Source organism: Oncorhynchus nerka, linkage group LG11 (assembly GCF_034236695.1).
Source record: "Oncorhynchus nerka isolate Pitt River linkage group LG11, Oner_Uvic_2.0, whole genome shotgun sequence".
NCBI lineage: Eukaryota > Metazoa > Chordata > Actinopteri > Salmoniformes > Salmonidae > Oncorhynchus > Oncorhynchus nerka.
This window is the reverse complement of record NC_088406.1, coordinates 22,129,568-22,150,650: the sequence shown is the minus strand read 5'-3', so window position 1 is coordinate 22,150,650 and position 21,083 is coordinate 22,129,568. Positions and strand designations below refer to the sequence as shown.

At 41.2% G+C, this 21,083-nt stretch overlaps 1 protein-coding gene across 1 annotated transcript in view; it reads left to right on the top strand.

Moving 5' to 3' along the window:
• The window catches only part of LOC115118395 (melatonin receptor type 1B-B-like), an 80,912-nt gene that overhangs the window by 46,265 nt on the left and 13,564 nt on the right, over nt 1–21,083 (top strand). The gene's annotated exons all lie outside the window — the stretch shown is intronic.

Below are 21,083 nucleotides of genomic sequence, written 5' to 3'. Positions count from 1 at the left end.
GTTTTTGTGTTGCACTGCTTTCCTTTATTCTGGCCAGGTTGCAGTTGTAAATGTGAACATGTTCTCAACTGGCCTACCTGGTTAAATAAAGGTGAAATAAAAATAGAAAAAACATCAACACCGTTATCCCAGAAACCCTAGACCCACTCCAATTTGCACACTGCACCAACAGATGCACAGGTGATGCAAAATGCTATTGCACTCCACACTGCCCTTTCACACCTGGACAAAAGGAACACCTATGTGAAAATGCTATTCATTGACTACAGCTCAGCGTTTAACCCCATAGTACCCTCAAAGCACTTCACTCAGCTAAGGACCCTGGGACTATACACCTTCCTCTGCAACTGGATCCTAGACTTCCTGATGGGCTGCCCCCAGGTGGTAAGGGTAGGTAACAACACATCCGCCACGCTGATCCTCAACATGGGGACCCAGATGCGTGCTTAGTCCCCTCCTGTACTCCCTGTTCACTCATGACTGCATGGCCAGGCACGACTCCAACACCATCATTAACAACCTAACATGGTCCAAGCACACCAAGACAGTCGTGAAGAGGGCTCAACAAAACCTATACCCCCTCAGGAGACTGAGAAGATTTGACATGGGTCCTCAGATCCTCAAAAGGTTTTATAGCTGCACCATCGAGAGCATCCTGACGGGTTAAATCACTGCCTGGTATGGCAACTGCTCTGCCTCTGACCGCAAGGCACTACAGAGGGTAGTGCATATTTCCCAGTACATCACCGGGGCCAAACTTCATGCCTTCCAGGACCTCTATACCAGACGGTGTCAGAGGAAGGCCCTACAAATTGTCAAAGACGCCAGCCACCCTAGTCAAAGGCTGTTCTCTCTGCTACCCCATGGCAAGTGGTACCGGAGCGACTTCTAAATAACTTCTACCCCCAAAAGCATAAGACTTCCGAACAGCTAATCAACACCCCCCCCCCCTCGCCAATGTTATTCTTATCCCTTACATTTTTTTGTTTTTTATTAAAACTGCATTGTTGGTTAAGGGCTTGTAAGTTGTATTCTGCAAATAAAATGTGATTTGATTTGAAACACTGATTTGTACACACACACACACACACGTTTCTGTCTCTTCAGCGCAGCATGATTGATTGGGAAGCCCTGCCACAGTCCAGGGGCGGATTTCATTATTTGCATAGTAAATGGCTTGTTTGTTTATTCATCGCCTTGAGAGGGACAGGAGTGGAACGTCTGCCTGTCACTCTCACTCAGATCTCCAGGCAACTGTTTGTGTGTGCGTGTGTGTGTGTGTGTGTGTGTGTGTGTGTGTGTGTGTGTGTGTGTGTGTGTGTGTGTGTGTGTGTGTGTGTGTGTGTGTGTGTGTGTGTGTGTGTGTGTGTGTGTGTGCGTGCGTGTGTGTTTTGTGTGAGATTGGGAGTAATGTACCCAAGCCTTCCAGTTAAACGTGCAGTCTTCTTGCGATAAGTGTAAACTCTGAATGCAGGTCATGATCAAAATTCAAAGAAAAAAGTCCAACCAACTTTTTTTTACTAAATTACTAATACCATTGCACTTTTCAGAAGTTAATTGTACTTTCAGTTGTAATTGCAATTCAACAGCTCAGACACGAGACATATGTTGCAGGGTCTACAGACAATCGCTACAAAACAAAAATCATCCACGTCGCGAACACCGATGTCTTGCTTCCAGACAAACTAAACACCTTCTTTCCCTGATTTGAGGATAATAATGTGCCACTGACGTGGCCTGTCGTTGGCACTGTATTATGTGGGCTCTCCTTCTCCGTGGCCGACGTGAGTAATACATTTAAACGTGTTAACCCTCGCAGGGAGGGTATTCAATTTCTCCCTATACCAGTCTGCTCTCCCCACATGCTTCAAGATGGCCACCATTGTTCCTGTACCCAAGAAAGCAAAGGTAACTGAACCAAATTACAATTGCCCCGTAGCACTCACTTCTGTCATCATGAAGTGCTTTGAGAGACTAGTCAAGGATCATATCACCTCCATCTTACCTGTCACCCTAGACCCATTTCAATTTGCTTACCTCCCCAATAGGTCCACAGACGATGCAATCTCCATAACACTGCACACTGCCCTATCCCATCTGGGCAAGAGGAATACCTATGTAAGAATGCAATTCATTGACTATAGCTCAGCATTCAACACCTACAGCACCCGATGTCACAGGAAGGCCAAAAAGATCATCAAGGACAACAACCACCTGAGCCACTGGCTGTTCACCCCAATACCATCCAGAATGCGAGGTCAGTACAGGTGCATCAAAGCTGGGACCGAGAGACGGAAAAACAGCTTCTACCTCAAGGCCATCAGACTGTTAAACAGCCATCACTATCACAGAGAGGCTGCTGCCTACATACGGACTTGAAATCATTGGCCACTTTAATAACTGGATCACTAGTCACTTCAATAATGCCACTTTAATAATGTTTACATAACTTGCATTACTCATCTCATATGTATATACTGTATTTTATACGATTTATATTCCATTCCATACTTAGATTTGTATGTATTAGGTAGTTCTTATGGAATTTTTAGATTACCTGTTAGATATTGCTGCACTTTCAGAACTAGAAGCAGAAGCAATAACATATGCTAACCATATGTATGTGACCAATACCATCTGCTAACCATGTGTATGTGACCAATAACATCTGATAACCATGTGTATGTAACCAATAACATCTGATAACCATGTGTATGTGACCAATAACATCTGCTGACCATATGTATGTGACCAATAACATCTGATAACCATGTGTATGTAAACAATAACATCTGCTAACCATGTGTATATGACCAATAACATCTGATAACCATGTGTATGTGACCAATAACATCTGATAACCATGTGTATGTGACCAATAACATCTGCTAACCATGTGTATATGACCAATAACATCTGCTAACCATGTGTATATGACCAATAACATCTGATAACCATGTGTATGTAACCAATAACATCTGCTAACATGTGTATGTGACCAATAACATTTGATTTGATTAAAAATACACATGTATCCTTATAACTGATGCTATCACTGTCTTTTTTTTATTGAAACCACTGACATCATGAGTTCTTCATTGTGGGACGGTTCAAAAGAGGTAACGATTTGATGTTTTGTTTGGTTTCGAAGCAGAAAGAAAGCTGTTTGGATCCCCCCCCCCCCACCAAAAAAAAAGTACAGCTCCCTTCTCTTCCAACTATAATTGGTGGATTTGGACCAAACCCTCTCCATTTCATGCAAATACCATCTCTCTCTCTTTCTCAATTCAAGGGGCTTTTTTGTCATGGGAAACATATGTTTACATTGCCAAAGCAAGTGAAAAGGATAAGCAAAAGTGAAATAAACAATAAAGAATGAACAGTACACACACACAAGTTCCAAAATAATATACATATTATTATGTATATTATGTGTATTGCTCTCTCCCTCTCAATTCAATTCCAATTTAAGGGCTTTATTGACATGGGAAACACAAGTTAACATTGCCAACGTAAGTGAAGTAGATAATAAACAAGTGAAATTAACAATAAAAATGAACAGTAAACATTACACTCACTGAAGTTCCAAAAGAATAAAGACATTTCAAATGTCAAATAATGTCTATATACAGTGTTGTAACGATGTGCAAATAGTTAAAGTACAAAAGGCTAAATAAATAAACTTAAATATAGGTTGTATTTACAATGGTGTTTGTTCTTCACTGGTCGACCCTTTTCCTGTTGATGTTGCTGCTGTGATTGCACACTGTGGTATTTCACCCAATAGATGTGGGAGTTTATCAAAATTGGATTTGTTTTCAAATTCTTTGTGGGTCTGTACAATCTGAGGGAAATATGTGTCTAATATGGTCATACATTTGGCAGGAGGTTCGGAAGTGCAGCTCACTTTCCACCTCATTTTGTGGTTCTCCTCTTGAGAGCCAGTTCTGCCTTCGGCAGCCTTTCTCAATAGCAAGGCTAAGTTCACTGAGTCTGTACATAGTCAAGCTTTCCTTAATTTTGTGTCAGTCACAGTGGCCAGGTATTCTGCCACTGTGTACTCTCTGTTTAGGAACAAATAGCATTCTAGTTTTCTCTGTTTTTTGTAAATACTTTCCAATGAGTCAAGCAATTATCTTTTTGTTTTCTCATGATTTGGTAGGGTCTAATTGTGTTGCTGTCCTTGTGCTCTGTGGGGTCTGTTTATGAACAGGACCAGCTTGCTTAGGAGCCTCTTCTCCAGGTTCATTTCTCAGTAGGTGATGATGCTTTTGTTATTGAAGGTTTTGAAATTGCGTCATTTTAAGTGGATGTAGAATTTAACGGCTCTTTTCTGGATTTTGACAATTAGTGGGTATCAGCCTAATTCTGCTCTTCCCCAACACCACTTTCCATCAATATCTATAGCAGACCCTCATGCCAAATTGAGTCAAAAGCGTTTTTGAAATCAACAGATTTGTATTTGATCATATATATATATATGTTCTATATATAGCCTGGGCGTATCATATATATATATATATATATATATATATATATATATATATATGTTCAAAAAGATTGGATTGGTTTACCTATGCATCTCCGTTTTGATAGATAACTCTTTGTGTTGTTGTTTATTTAGTGTTTTCCAATTTTCCCAGAAGTGGTTAGAGTTTATGGATTCTTCAATTATATTAAGCTAATTTCTGACGTGCTGTTCCATCTTTTTCCGTTGTGTATTTCGATATTGTTTTAGTGATTCACCATAGTGAAGGCGTAGGCTCAGGTTTTCTGGGTCTCTATGTTTTTTGGTTGGATAGTTTTCTCAATTTCTTTCTTAGGTTTTAGCATTCTTCATCAAACCATTTGTCATTGTTGTTCATTTTCTTAAGTTTTCTGTTTGACATTTTTAGACTTAATAGGGAAGCTGAGAGGTCAAATATACTGTTTAGGTTTTCTTCTGCCAAGTTTAATCCTTCACTATTACTGTGCCAAGATTACAGTGGAAATTTTTGTCCAGGAAGTTGTCTAAAGGGGATTGGATTTGTTGTTGCCTAATTGTTTTTTGGTAGGTTTCCACACTACTTTCCTTCCCTCTATAGCATGTTTTAATATTATTCAGTTCCTTTGGCTTTGATGCCTCATGATTGAGTATTGCTCTGTTCAAGTAGACTGTGATTTTGCTGTGATCTGATAGTGGGCTGACTGTGACCGCTCTGAAAGACTCTGGGTTGAGGTCAGTGATAAAGTAGTCTTCAGTACTACCTACAAGAGATGAGCTATAGATGTACCTTCCATAGGAGTCCCCTCGAAGCCTACCATTGACTATGTACATACCCAGCGTCCAACAGAGCTGCAGGAGTTGTGACCCCTTTTTGTTGGTTATGTTGTCGTAGTTGTGCCTAAGGGGGCATATGGGGGAAGGAATGCTGTTGGGTCTGGGGGTTGGGCCTGTTTGCCTGCTCACAGCCTGGGCTTATATGTGAGTTTCATGTTGAGTCCCTCTTTACGGGAGTGGGGGACATTGGGTGGGCAGGAGGGGCATAGGTCTGATCTGAGGCAGCCTAAATGGGGTGTGTGCATGGTTGACTTGGGGGGGGGGTGTTGATGTGGCTGGTGGTGCTGTGGTCTGGATGTAGGTCCTCTCGGCGTGGGTTCTCTATGTGTAGGTCTGGGGGAGGGGGTTCTGGGAGATTGTCTTGCTGGTCTGGATGGGGTGTCCATTGAAAAAGCTTATTCTACTTTCCCCAATACACAAGTGGTTATCTCCACCCTCCTAACATGAAAATACTTCCAACTTGCTACCATACAGTGTGTAAACGCAAGTACTTCCCGTGACTGGTGTGAGGTGTTGGAGCTGCGGTTGAGAGCGATGTCCTTTAGGGTACGGATGAAGGTGGGAACTGCTGCCTTGTATAGGTGGACCTGGTCATAAAGGCTGTTCAAGTCCAGGGTGGATTGGTGGGCCAGGTGCCCCAAAACCAAATGCTTACCTGGCCCAAATGCTGTGGCCACCCTTTCCTGCTGTGCTCTCAGGTCGTTTGTGCCTGTGTGTATTATTATGTGGCTGGGTGACCCTAGTTGGTCCTCAGACAGAAGGTCTAGGGCATGCTGGGTGTTTGGACAGCAAAGTTTAGACACTGTGTGTTTGGGAAAAAGTTACATTTATTTTATATATTTCCCATTTGAGTCCATAAGGTGTACAATCTGTGGCTTGTGTATGTCCTCAGTTGGTGTGGGGGGGTTGTCAGGAGGGCTATCAGGGTGGCTGACAGGGGGGGTGCTCAGAGGGGGTGGGATCCCCTGGGCTTGGGGTTCATTTATCTGTCCAGCTGTGGTGTCAAGACTTTGGTCTGGGTCTGAAGTGGGCCGTTGTGCTGGCTTCTCTGCGGGGGTGGTCAGATCTCTAATGGGTTGTTCTCTGTCACAATCCATCCCCCTCATCCCCTCCTCCAGCACTCTGATCCTCTCTAGTGCGCTGTTCTTGTCCTGGTCCTGTTCTTTCTCCTGTTGATGTTGTCTCACCACAGTCCAAAGTGCAGATATGTCTCTCTCCACCTCCAGCTCTCTAGGTCTGGTTGAGAGGGTTTTGTTGAGCTGGACTATTTTTTGGTGCTGACTGGAGTGTGTTCGCTTGCTGTTCCAGCTCCACCTGTCTTACCTTCAGCTGGGTGAATTCATCCATAATTTCAATGAGGGAGTAGTACTCTGTGCTGGGAGGTTGACTTTCTGCTTGGGGTTGCTCGTCTGTGGGGTTGTATAATGAAGAGGTCTGGTCTGACACGCTCGCGGTGGGGGTATCTTTCTCAAGAGAGAGCTTATCCGGCTGAGCTATCTCTTTGATAATGTGAAAGTCCAGCTGAAACTGTTTGGGGTTGCCCTGTACCATTACTGTTCCAGATTTGTACAGGTTCACATTGGCTGACTCAGAGTCTTCGTTGTCTAGTATACTGAGTTTCCACCCATCGCTAACACAGAGGGGTAGTGTGTTAATAGAGCACTGTGCCATGCCAGGGGATGTTCTGTGTGGAAGATTAAATTGCTTATGTTCCCATTTTTATAATAGTCAGCAAAAAGTGTCTCTTGATTTTCCATAAGCAGCTTCTTTTTTTTTGTGCCTAATACGTTTTTACATCCAGAGACTACTGTATTGTAATTACATGTGAACAGCAGGAGGGGGCTTCAAATGCCTCTGCATTTTTTTGTGGGGTCATCTGTGAGACTCTCCTGCCAGTATTGGGCTCAATGGATTTGACACCTCTCACTTCAATTCTAATTGAAGTTGTATCTGTTCTGTACTAGCAAGCTAGTAGCCTTAACTTAGCATTCAGTCCTTATAAAGTGAAATATATCATTGTAAACTATTTTTCTTCTTGGCTTTAAAAATAGCTTCAGACTAAACATTATTCATTCATTTCCAGGTTGGATGGTGTTTTAAGGGTTATGTTGTTTGTTTGCCAGAGCATTTGCTGTACATCTTGAGAAATAAGAATCTTTTCCAGGTAATTTTGTCCAAAATCAAGTTGTAGGTTTGGAGTTTTGATTTGGAGTGAAGGTTATGTTGAGGCTAGTATCCTGTATATGTCCTTGCCGAAAAATCCAAGTTTATCTAACTCTAAATCGATCTCTCTCTCTCTATCCCACCCTCCCCCATCTCTTTCTCTCTCTGTCTGGCCGTGGCAGAAGCTACTATAGGTGGTGCCACCAAATCACCAAATATATTATCTCTTCAACATGTCCACAGCCACCACATCACCAAATATATTATCTCTTCAACATGTCCACAGCCACCACATCACCAAATATATTATCTCTTCAACATGCCCACAGCCACCACATCACCAAATATATTATCTCTTCAACATGCCCACAGCCACCACATCACCACATATATCATATCTTCAACATGTCCACAGCCACCACATCACCAAATATATTATCTCTTCAACATGCCCACAGCCACCACATCACCACATATATCATATCTTCAACATGCCCACAGCCACCACATCACCAAATATATTATCTCTTCAACATGCCCACAGCCACCACATCACCAAATATATTATCTCTTCAACATGCCCACAGCCACACACCTAGTGGGCAAAATTGGCTGACGTCATTTGTGAGATCATGGTCATGTTGTGTACTGAATATAAATCTTTCTGTATGACAGCCTCAAAACAATTTGTACAGACACCGGCACACGTTCACTGCACATTTCTACATGTGGGACCTTTTTGGTGTGACTGAGAGAGAGCCTGAATAGTAACATGCAATCTAAACTGGCTCACTCTCTGTCCACTCATAGTCTTCCTCTGTGAATGCTCAAACACAATTCCTTCATGGTCTTAGTTAGTGTCACTGTTCTCAGTCACTGCTCAAATATATACAAACCTGCCTTCTACTCAGGGCCTTGGCCCCTAGCGACTGACAACTGGAGAGAGTCAGAGGGCAGAACTGAGAGAAAATGAGAATGAGGTGGAGGGAAAGAGGAGGAGGGAGGAGAAGGAAGGAGGGATGGATGGATGAGGGGAACAGTGGGAATATATCAGGGAGCCCTATATGGAAGTGCCACTCAAGCAGAAATGATCAGTCTTCATCTGGACAGCCAGGGAGAGACAGGACAGGAGATGAGGGATGTGACCGAGATGGAGAGAGAGGGGGAGGGTGGGAGAGGGGGAGGCATAAAAAGTGGGAGAGAGAGAGGAAGGAAAGGAGAAAAAGAGAGATGAACAAGGGGTACAGCAACCTCTCATTCTCCTCCTCCTCAATCTCTCTCTCGATCATCGATTTGAGTTTAAACATAAAAGCTGTGCTCATGGAATGGCATGCTTTGAGCACTACTGAGAAGTGATATTTACAAGGGGAAAATGAATGCCATATGCTGCATTTGTTATAGGCCTATTGTTTATCTTTTTGTTGGCGACACTTTGATATTTTGATAATATGCAGCTGTTTAAAGGGCAAATCCACAGATGAAACATTAACAAAAAGCTCTGCATCTGTTTTGGTAAAAAGCTGAGGGATGGGCCTGGAGAAATGTAACCACTCTCAGATTAATAGACAGAGCTATGGATGCAAGGACTGACCATCCATGTTTTAACCATGTGATGATTCTATACCGTGTTTCTTTACAAAAACAAGCTTATATTTTGTGTTCTCATGGAGTGTGACAGTTGAACTAAGCTCAAGAGGCATTTATAAGTTATATTCTTCAACAATCAATGGATATATATACTAACGTTCAATTTTTTTAAATGTATTTATTTATTTCACCTTTATTTAAGCATGTAGGCCAGTTGAGAACAAGTTCTCATTTACAACTGCAACCTGGCCAAGATAAAGCAAAGCAGTGCGACAAAAACAACAGAGTTACACATGGGATAAACAAACATACAGTCAATAACACTGTATACAATGTGTGCAAATGAAGTAAGGAGGTAAGGCAATAAATAGGCCATAGTGGCGATGTAATTACAATTTAGCAATTAACACTGGAGTGATATATGTGCAGAGGAGGTTGTGCAAGTAGAAATATTGGTGTGCAAAAGAGCAGAAGAACAAAAACAAATATGGGGATGAGGTAGGTAGTTGGTTGGATGGGCTATTTACAGATGGGCTGTGTACAGCTGCAGCAATCGGTAAGCTGCTCTGACAGCTGACGCTTAAAGTTAGTGAGGGAGATATAAGTCTCCAGCTTCAGTGATTTTTGCAATTCGTTCCAGTCATGAGCAGCAGAGAACTGGAAGGAAATGCGGCCAAAGGAGGTGTTGGCTTTGGGTATGACCAGTGAAATATACCTGCTGGAGCGCATGCTATGGGTGGGTGTTGCTATGGTGATCAGTGAGCTGAGATAAGCCAGAGCTTTACCAAGCAAAGATTTACAGATGTCATTTAGAAATGATCTTGTTTTTGAGAGAAAAGCACATTTTCTGTCCAGTAAAATAACATGAAATTGATCAGAAATACAGTGTAGACATTGTTAATGTTGTAAATGACTATTGTAGCTGGAAACGGTTGATTTTTAATGGAATATTTACGTAGGTGTACAGAGGCCCATTATTAGCAACCATCACTCCTTTGTTCCAATGGCACGTTGTGTTAGCTAATCCAAGTTTATCATTTTAAAAGGCTAATTGATCATTAGAAAACCCTTTTGCAATTATGTTAGCACAGTTGAAAACTGTAGTCCTAATTAAAGAAGCAATAAAACTGGCCTTCTTTAGACTAGTTGAGTATCTGGAGCATCAGCATTTGTGGGTTTGATTACAGGCTCAAAATGGCCAGAAACAAATAACTTTCTTCTGAAACTCGTCAGTCTATTCTTGTTCTTAGAAATGAAGGCTATTCCATGCGAGAAATTGCCAAGAAACTGAAGATCTTGTACAACGCTGTGTACTACTCCCTTCACAGAACAGCGCAACCTGTCTCTAACCCGAATAGAAAGAGGAGTGGGAGGCCCCGGTACACAACTGAGCAAGAGGACAAGTACATTAGAGTGTTCTCAACTGGCAGCTTCTTTAAATGGTACCCGCAAATCACGAGTCTCAACGTCAACAGTGAAGAGGTGACTCTGGAATGCTGGCCTTCTAGGCAGAGTTGCAAAGAAAAAGCCATATCTCAGACTGGCCAATAAAAAGAAAAGATTAAGATGGGCAAAAGAACACAGACACTGGACAGAGGAACTCTGCCTAGAAGGCCAGCATCCTGGAGTTGTCTCTTTACTGTTGACATTGAGACTGGTGTTTTTTCAGGTACTATTTAATGAAGCTGCCAGTAGAGGACTTGTGAGGTGTCTATATCTCAAACTAGACACTCTAATGTACTTGTCTTTTCTTTCAAAAACAAAGACGTTTCTAAGTGACCTCAATCTTTTGAACGGTAGTGTATATATCATTTATAAATCCCAAAATGGATGAAGCAACTACAGATGGCCCCTTTAAGTCTATCAAAAGTGTACGAGTTTGAATATGTGTCCATTCGGCCTATGGGTTTATTTTTTATCAGTATTAATTGTATTGAAAAAAGCACCACTTTTATTCCATAGGCTGGGATCCGCACTATGCAGCTGTTTCAAGAGCTCATTTTTCACTGGCTGTCCACTGGTTTCAAAAACAATGATTGATAGAAAGCTTAAACTTTTTTTTTTATTCAACCATTATTGGGTTCAAATGCACATTGATATTTTTTTTTATTGAAACTTTATTTAATTAGGCACGTCAGTTAAGAACAAATTCTTATTTACAATGACTGCCTACAGTACATCGCCAAAGCCAGACGATGCTGGGCCAAATGTGCGCCGCCCTATGGCCAGTTGTAATACAGCTTGGATTCGAACCAGGGTGTCTGTAGTGACACCTCAAGCACTGAGTACCTTAAACCGCTTGTGCCACTTGGGAGCCATCCACAACAACCACAATCCGTAAGGCACAAATAGCTAAATGAGAGAGCAGCAGTGTGATTCACATCAATGCGCTATGTAGATATCAATAATAAGTGATATCCATATCGCCGTAGGCTACACCATTGCTGTCATCTTCACCTACAAGCGTTTATTGAAATTGGATCATCTTTGGATGCTGAGAGCAGTCACACCATTGGAAGACATAGCTTGGACTGTAGCCTACAAAAGCCTGTTCCTGCTCTTTTCCCGCGATCCATCAGACACATGCGGTGTGTCATCATAGTGGTCTCTGACTTGTGGTCAGATTCGCTCACGTTGAACAAATTTAAATTTGAGCCTTTTTTCAATGCTGATTTGAATGTCATTGAGAAAACTGAGAAGTGTCAAAGATTTTTTCGCAAACATTCTTTCTGGTTTTAAAAGTAATCCTCAAAGTAATCAACTAGTTTTTTTTTAAGTATATGTAATCTGATTACAATATTATTGCTGGTAATGTAACAGATTACAGTTACCATTTTTTGTAATCCCTTACGTGTAACGGATTACATATAATCCGTTACTCCCCAACCCTGGCTGTTAATGGATCCTCGCTGTACAGCTGTGACTGAAGCTGGTAAACAGATAGACAGGTGAATGGAATTACTGGCAGAGCTGTTTCAAATCAAATCACATTTTATTGGTCACATACACATGATTAGCAGATGTTATTGCGGGTGTAGTGAAATTCTTGTGCTTTTAGTTTCGACAGTGCAGCAATATCTAACAAGTAATCTAACAATTCCACAACAACTACCTAATACACACAAATCTAAGTAAAGGAATGGAATATGAATATATACATATAAATAATGGATGAGCAATGACCAAGCGGCATAGATGCATTAGATGGTATAAAATACAGTTTATACATATGAGAGTAATGCAAGACATGTAACATTATTAAAGTGGCATTATTAAAGGGACTAGTCTGTATGTAGGCAGCAGCCTCACTGTGTTAGTGATGGCTGTTTAACAGTCTGATGGCCTTGAGATAGTCTCTCGGTCCCAGCTTTGATGCACATGTACTGACCTCGCCTTCTGGATGGTAGCGGGATGAACAGGCAGTGGCTTGGGTGGTTGTTGTCCTTTGATGACCTTTTTGGCCTTCCTGTGACATCTGTAGGTGTCCTGGAGGGCAGGTAGTTTGCCCCCGGTGATGCTTTATGCTGACCACACCACCATCTGGAGAGCCCTGCACTTATGGACGGGGTGCAGTTGCCGATGTGAGGAAGAGGAACCGTCAGATGTCTTTGTTACTTGTCAGGATGGGTGTCGGACGTTAAAGAGCACATCCGGTACAACTAATGAGACGCCAGGTTGATAAATGCAGGTATAATAGGAGCAGAGTAGGTTTCTGCCCAACGTTTGTACTGCCATGTCTTCTCTGAAGTGTGTCTGTATAGTCGGAGTGTGAGGAACTCACTTTAGAGTGCTCAACAGACAACAGTCAAAACAGGGCTCATGTGATGGAGAGTAGAGAAAGGGTGAGGCTGTGACGCTAGCTAGAGCAGCGGACTGGGGTGGAGAATGAATGACCTATGGCTCTCACCATTCATCAATGTGTAATATGCAGCTATATATATCTTGATACTCAGCTCTGTCTTGGAGAGAAATGTTATTATTTATCCCCCAGACTGGTGTCTTCAATCAGAAGTCAGGCACACTAGATCACTTTACAGACACAGCGCACTGAGCAGGGATCATAATCATTTAGCACTTTGATACAAAGTGAATCCTCAGTTTTGACCAGGGTTCCCCGAATGCCTATCCGCTGGGGATTTTATTTCTCCCCCCAGGTTTTCTGAGCAAATAAATACACTTTTTAAAATGTTTATTGTTGGAACGTAAAAGGCTATAAAAACCCCAGAAATCAGCTCCATGTGATTTTACATTTTGAATGCTGTTCCAAAGTATTCCCACGCATAATAGAGAGGTAGCCTACTGTACAGTATATATGATCACATACAAATGTAAGCAAGGTTTGATTATGTTCTAGTCACATAATATATTTGGTTGGTTTTCTTGCTGTCAATTTGCCATCTACAAATTATTTGTAATTATGTTCCACCCACTTACTCAAGAAAAAATCTAGTTGATGATCCCTGGTTTAGACCATTTCATAGTGGAACCTACCTTACTGTCGTGGTGGTTTTGCCTCGCTCTCGCTCTCTCTCTCGGTCACTCTCTCTCTATTCAATTAAATTCAATGGGACTTTATTGGCATGAGAACATATGTTAACATTGCCAAAGCAAGTGAAGTAGATAATATACAAAAGTGAAATAAACAATCAAAATGAACAGTAAACATTACACTCACAGAAGTTCCAAAATAATAAAAACATTACAAATGTCATGTTATGTATATATACAGTGTTGTAACGATGTGCAAATGGTTAAAGTACAAAAGCTCTCGCTTTCTCTTACTCTCCAATTCAATTGATGTAGTGTTTCAGGTTTCAGATCGTCCACCGGCACTGTGATGTAAAACAAATGTGGGTGTGTGTGGCAACGAGTACTACATTTTGCATAGTAGTCAGCATCCTCATCACCCTGACGTTCATCACCCTGACGTTCATCACCCTGATGTAATTGCAGTCAGACGTGGCTAGCTTTTAAAAGTAGATGTCTTTATACGCCCTAAATGGTTGTGTCTCATTTAGTGCTTCCTCAATACATGGGTTATGCAGGGGATTAGAGAGAGGGAATAAATAGCATTAACAGCACCAGAGATTAGATTATAGCTCATCGAGATTCCAGGGCTATGTGGAATCACCTTCTGATGTGTTCATACTAGGATGCTATGCGGTGTAGCTTTTACCACAGGAGGTTGGTTGTACCTTAATTTGGGAGGCCGGGCTCGTCGTAATGGCTGGAGTGGAATAGGTGGAATGGTATCAAATACATCGGACACATTTACTCCATTCCGGACATTATTATGAGCCATTGTACCCTCAGCAGCCTCCACTGGCTTTTACCCACGCTATTCCCTATTTAGTGCACTACTTTTACAAGGGTCCATACAGACGAATAAGAGGCCAGATGTAACCCAACACTATTATATCCCTAACAATGCTCTGTTCCCCCTGTCTGTTTGTGTGGAGGAGCACATTAGCATGTCCACAACACCCCCAGCCATCAATTATACACCAATTAAAGAGCTCCAAGGGTGTAATTGGATCATTAGCTAATTGTAAATGTATGAATGGAGGACATGTTTCAAATGGCCAAACGAGCACTAATGGCATATTTAGGATGCAAAAACCTTTTCTCTCCTCTCTCTTTTTTCTCTAACCCTCATTCTGTTTTTTCTTTCCCTCTCATTATCCTCAGGCTCTATTATGTTTGTTTTTTCCGTCTCATTATCCTCAGGCCCTATTATGTTTTTTCTTTCCCTCTCATTATTATCAGGCCCTATTATGTTTTTTCTTTCCCTCTCATTATCCTCAGGCCCTATTATGTTTTTTCTTTCCCTCTCATTATCCTCAGGCCCTAATATGTTTTTTCTTTCCCTCTCATTATCCTCAGGCCCTATTATGTTTTTTCTTTCCCTCTCATTATCCTCAGGCCCTATTATGTTTTTTCTTTCCCTCTCATTATCCTCAGGCCCTATTATGTTTTTTCTTTCCCTCTCATTATCCTCAGGCCCTATTATGTTTTTTCTTTCCCTCTCAATATCCTCAGGCCCTATTATGTTTTTTATTTCCCTCTCATTATCCTCAGGCCCTATTATGTTTTTTCTTTCCCTCTCATTATCCTCAGGCCCTATTATGTTTTTTATTTCCCTCTCATTATCCTCAGGCCCTATTATGTTTTTTATTTCCCTCTCATTATCCTCAGGCCCTATTATGTTTTTTATTTCCCTCTCATTATCCTCAGGCCCTATTATGTTTTTTATTTCCCTCTCATTATCCTCAGGCCCTATTATGTTTTTTATTTCCCTCTCATTATCCTCAGGCCCTATTATGTTTTTTATTTCCCTCTCATTATCCTCAGGCCCTATTATGTTTTTTATTTCCCTCTCATTATCCTCAGGCCCTATTATGTTTTTTATTTCCCTCTCATTATCCTCAGGCCCTATTATGTTTTTTCTTTCCCTCTCAATATCCTCAGGCCCTATTATGTTTTTTATTTCCCTCTCATTATCCTCAGGCCCTATTATGTTTTTTATTTCCCTCTCATTATCCTCAGGCCCTATTATGTTTTTTATTTCCCTCTCATTATCCTCAGGCCCTATTATGTTTTTTTATTTCCCTCTCATTATCCTCAGGCCCTATTATGTTTTTTATTTCCCTCTCATTATCCTCAGGCCCTATTATGTTTTTTATTTCCCTCTCATTATCCTCAGGCCCTATTATGTTTTTTATTTGCCTCTCATTATCCTCAGGCCCTATTATGTTTTTTATTTCCCTCTCATTATCCTCAGGCCCTATTATGTTTTTTATTTCCCTCTCATTATCCTCAGGCCCTATTATGTTTTTTCTTTCCCTCTCATTATCCTCAGGCCCTATTATGTTTTTTATTTCCCTCTCATTATCCTCAGGCCCTATTATGTTTTTTATTTCCCTCTCATTATCCTCAGGCCCTATTATGTTTTTTATTTCCCTCTCATTATCCTCAGGCCCTATTATGTTTTTTCTTTCCCTCTCAATATCCTCAGGCCCTATTATGTTGTTTTTTTTACCCCCATACATTTTTTGGGTGACTTTTACTTGAGTCATTTTCTATTAAGGTATCTTTACTTTTACTCAAGTATGACAATTTAGTATTTTTTCCACCACTGGTTATTTTCTTAGTTACGGCAGAATGGTGCGATCCATTTGTTCTGTTCATCTTGTTATCTCTTTACCTACTTCTGGTTTCTGTTGTTTAGCAGCACATTGGCTTGTGGATTGTCTCTGCACCGTTTAGAAAGAGAGAGCAGACCTGGTACAAGAATGAGACACCTCTAACATCACTTATACCCCTCAATGCAAAGTGATACCTGATGGAGGCTCTTTCTTTTTCTAGACTAGCTTTATTTCCCCCTTGCTGTTCTTGTATTTCTTAACTTGCCCTGACATCGTCTGCCTCAGTGTATGTCTGCCAAACCAGCCTTAGTTTTATTCTACAGAACCAGCCGTGGCTTTTGTTCCCCCTCAGTGTTAGTATCTGGACAAATGGTGTTGTCTCCTCCCCTCCAACCTGTAATTATAAGCCAACCAGGTGTAGCTATTGTAGCTGAGGCACCCTGCAGGACGACGAGGTTCACTAACCCTCAACCTCTCTTTCTAGATCCTTAGTTACCCCGATTAACCTAGCTGTTGTTGACCCCAACACACCCCATCCGGCCACCAGTGCTGTGCTACCCACTCTCTGCTCTCTCCAGACTGACCCCAACACAGCCCATCCTGCCTCCCACTTCACACTCTCTCCTCTACCCTCTGGCTTTCTCCAGCTAAGCTGTGATGATCGTGATGAGTAAGAGCTGGCCCGGGGTCAGGGTTGTATAACGGGGTCACAGTTAGGGCTAGTAAATCTGTATCGCTAACTCACAGGAACCTACGAGATAAAACTGGGAACAGCTGTTTGTCTAATGAGGAAAGAAGGGGTAAATGCATTCAGCACGCGATTAAATCATTCATCGTTCAGAACATAGGTTTTCTTCACAGTTCCTTATTTATATTTACTGGGAACAAGAGCAGAATGTGAAACGGAATTTGAATAAATATAGGAAGCTATGAATGACTCAACAAACATTTTTACATAACAACAGAGAAAATAGAAAAAGTACAAGATATTTCCTGAAAATCTTAACAATTTGGGATTAGCACAAAAAGCTCAACCAAGATTGTCTTCGGTAGGTCAGTTCTTGCCTCTGTAGTGGTTGTTTCTTTCCATAGCTAGGTCCATCTTGGGGAATTATACACAGGCGTGTAGTGCTAAGCCTGGTAAGACCTTGAGGCTCTGCACTGCTCTATGAACTTACTTATTGATGTAAGCAATTACACAACTGTGTTCTAAATGTGGTAAATAAAATAGACATGCTTTTTATTTTACATGAGTGTAGGGTTTAATGTTTAGGTTAAGGTCTGACACTGTAGTTCAGACTGTCAGTTTATCTCGCTGTCTGTCTGTCTGTCTGTCTGTCTGTCTGTCTGTCTGTCTGTCTGTCTGTCTGTCTGTCTGTCTGTCTGTCTGTCTGTCTGTCTGTCTGTCAATCTCTCACTTTATCTCTTTCTCTATCTCTTTCAATTCAATTCAAGGGGCTTTATTGGCATGGGGAACATATGTTTACATTGCCAAATCAAGTGAAATAGATAGTAAACAAAAGTGAAATAAACAAAAATGAACAGTAAACATTACATGTCATATTATGTCTATATACAGTGCTGTAACGATGTGCAAATAGTTAAACTACAAAAGGGAAAATAAATAAATATGGGTTGTATTTCCAATGGTGTTTGTTATTCACTGGTTGCCCTTTTCTTGTGGCAACAGGTCACACATCTTGCTGCTGTGATTGCACAATGTGGTATTTTACCCAATATAGATATGGGAGTTTATCAAAATTGGATTTGTTTTTTAATTCTTTGTGTGTCTCTTTCTCTCTCTCTCTCTCTCTCTCTCTCTCTCTCTCTCTCTCTCTCTCTCTCTGATTGCATCCATTGTGTGGCTATGTCTGTGTGTAGTTATCAACTTAGTTAGTATACGAGTGATACACCACATTGTGGTAGTTGTAATGATGAAACACTCTGACGTGTCAATAAATACTGAATGTATATCAATCAGATATGGCACCTGTCATAACTGTCCTGTAAGAATCAGGTTACAGTGGATAGTTAGTTCTACAGAGATATTGTCATAACTGTCCTGTAAGAATCAGGTTACAGTGGATAGTTAGTTCTACAGAGATATTGTCATAACTGTCCTGTAAGAATCAGGTTACAGTGGATAGTTAGTTCTACAGAGATATTGCTCCTGCAATCGGGGAGGTATAGAGGGATTGATGTTTTTTTTTCTTTTTCTTTGGTGCCCCATGTTAATGAGTTAATTGTTACATGATTAAATTAATCATAGCATGTCATAGCATGTCATCACATTAACGATAACAACGTCACGACACACCCTATTCCCTATATAGTGAACCCATCAGGCTCTGATCAAAAGTAGGGCACTATATACATTCTTAGAAAAAAGGGTTCCAAAAGGGTTCTTCAACTGTCCCCATAGGAAAACAATTTATTGTTCCAGGTAGAACCCTTTTTGGTTTCAGTTAGAACGTTTTGGGTTCCATGTAGTACCCTCTGTGGAAAGGTTTCAAAATGGAACCCAAAATGGATCTACCTGGAACCAATAAGGGTTCTTCAAACAGTTCTCCTATGGCGACAGCCAAAGAACCTTTCCAGGTTCTAGATAGTGCCAATTTTCTAAGAATGTAGTCAATAGGGTTCCAGACGCACCCTGGGGGTTTCTCCAGGCCGAGTCCGGTGGATGGTAAACCTTTAGGTTGGAGGTGTTGGGTTAAAGTTCAGTTGCCTGATGATGTCATTAGAGAAGATGCGTAAGGTGACGCCGAATCAAACTTATCACACCACTGGGCTGCAAGGGAAAAGATTAACCATGACCCAGAGGTCATCATCTAGCTGTGTGTGTGTGTGTGTGTGTGTGTGTGTGTGTGTGTGTGTGTGTGTGTGTGTGTGTGTGTGTGTGTGTGTGTGTGCGTGTGCGTGTGTGTGCGTGTGTGTGTGTGAGAGAGTGATTAAACTAGGAATAAAGTAAAATTGTTTGATGTAAAATGTGGCCCAATTCAGGAAACTAGGCGTGTGTCGCAAGTCACACTTCAAAATGTGTTTTTTGGCAGAAATGCCATCTTGAACATGTGACCTTTCATGCGCCTTAATAACAAACTTGTATGCCATCTGTAAATACAAATAAAATTGTTAAATTAGGAGCCTTGTTGGTTAAGCCACAGAAAAAGCGAGCAACCTTCCCACTAGCCATGATTGGCTGAGATAATGAGTGGGCTGGACATGCCGAGAGAGGAGTTCAGATTGGTCTGCCATAGAAGCTTGTCAGTTTGTGTTGGTAATGCTGTCGAACGCTGCATGTAAAGAAAATATATTGTGTAGTGGAGCTGCATAAGTGTTGCTCCACTTTCTGAAGGAGCAAATTTTGATTATGATAGCTACAGGAAACACCTGTCTTCGGATTACATCTTCAAACTAAGGGCAACCGTGGCATGGCATTCCCGACAGGGAAACACATCCATGCACGAGGATGGCTTGCGAAAGTATTCACCCCCCTTGGAATTTTTCCTATTTTGTTGCCTTACAACCTGGAATTAAAATGTATTTTTGGGGTGTTTATATCATTTGATTTACACAACATGCCTACCACTTTGAAGGTGCAAAATATTTTTTATTGTGAAACAACAACAAAAAATAAGAAAAAATAAATAAAACTTGAGCTGCATACTGTAACCATTCCCTCCCCAAATGTCAATACTTTGTAGAGCCACCTTTTGCAGCAGTTACAGCTGCAAGTCTCTTGGGGTATGTCTCTATAAGCTTGGCACATCTAGCCACTGGGATTTTTGCCCATTCTTCAAGGCAAAACTGCTCCAGCTCTTCAAGTTGGATGGGTTCAGCTGGTGTACAGCAATCTTTAAGTCATAACACAGATTCTCAATTGGATTGAGGTCTGTGCTGCCACCACCATGCATCACTGTGGGGATGGTGTTCTCGGGGTGATGGGAGGTGTTGGGTTTGCGCCAGATATAGCGTTTTCCTTGATGGCCAAAAAGTTCAATTTTAGTCTAATATGACCAGAGTACCTTCTTCCATATGTTTGGGGAGTTTCCCACGTACCTTTTAGCCAACCCCAAACGTGTTTGCTTATTTCTTTCTTCATGCAATGGCTTTTTTTCTGGCCACTCTTCTGTAAAGCCCAGCTCTGTGGAGTGTACAGCTTAAAGTGGTCCTATGGACAGATACTCCAATCTCCTCTGTGGAGCTTTGCAGTTCCTTCAGGGTTATCTTTGGTCTCTTTGTTGCCTCTCTGATCAATGACCTCCTTGCCTAGTCTGCGAGTATTGGTGGGCGGCCCTCTTTTTGCAGGTTTGTTGTTGTTAATGTAATTTCATAATTCCAATATGTTTTCATTAATTGAGTTCACTTAGTCTATTCTATGAGAATTTGTAAGATTCTAATCAATATTAGATAATAGTATTTATTCTCAGAGCGCTCTCCCATGAAACCACGAACAACAGTTTATATACAAAATATGATGTCATAGGTTATTTATTCTAATTCCTTCTATCGACATAGACACAACAGGTTCAATAGTTTATTCCAATCCACTAGCTCACTCACTCCAGACACAAACTTATCTAGATTAACTTCTGGAATCTTCACCTTCATCCATCACTATTTAGAAGACAGTTCCAGATAATGGAAAACCCAGGTAAACACTCTCTGCCTTATCTAAACATCCCAGAGCTAAGTTGAGTCGCTTCAACCATAGGTTAACGACCCTTTCTGCTTACTTAAAACCCACAATTCCAGTTTAATTACCCCCTGTTTCATGCTCCACAATCCCTTCCTTATGAATTAATGTTATTAATCAGATATAATAAAACAGAGTACAAGTTTCATTAGTTATAGTTCTATTTAAAATG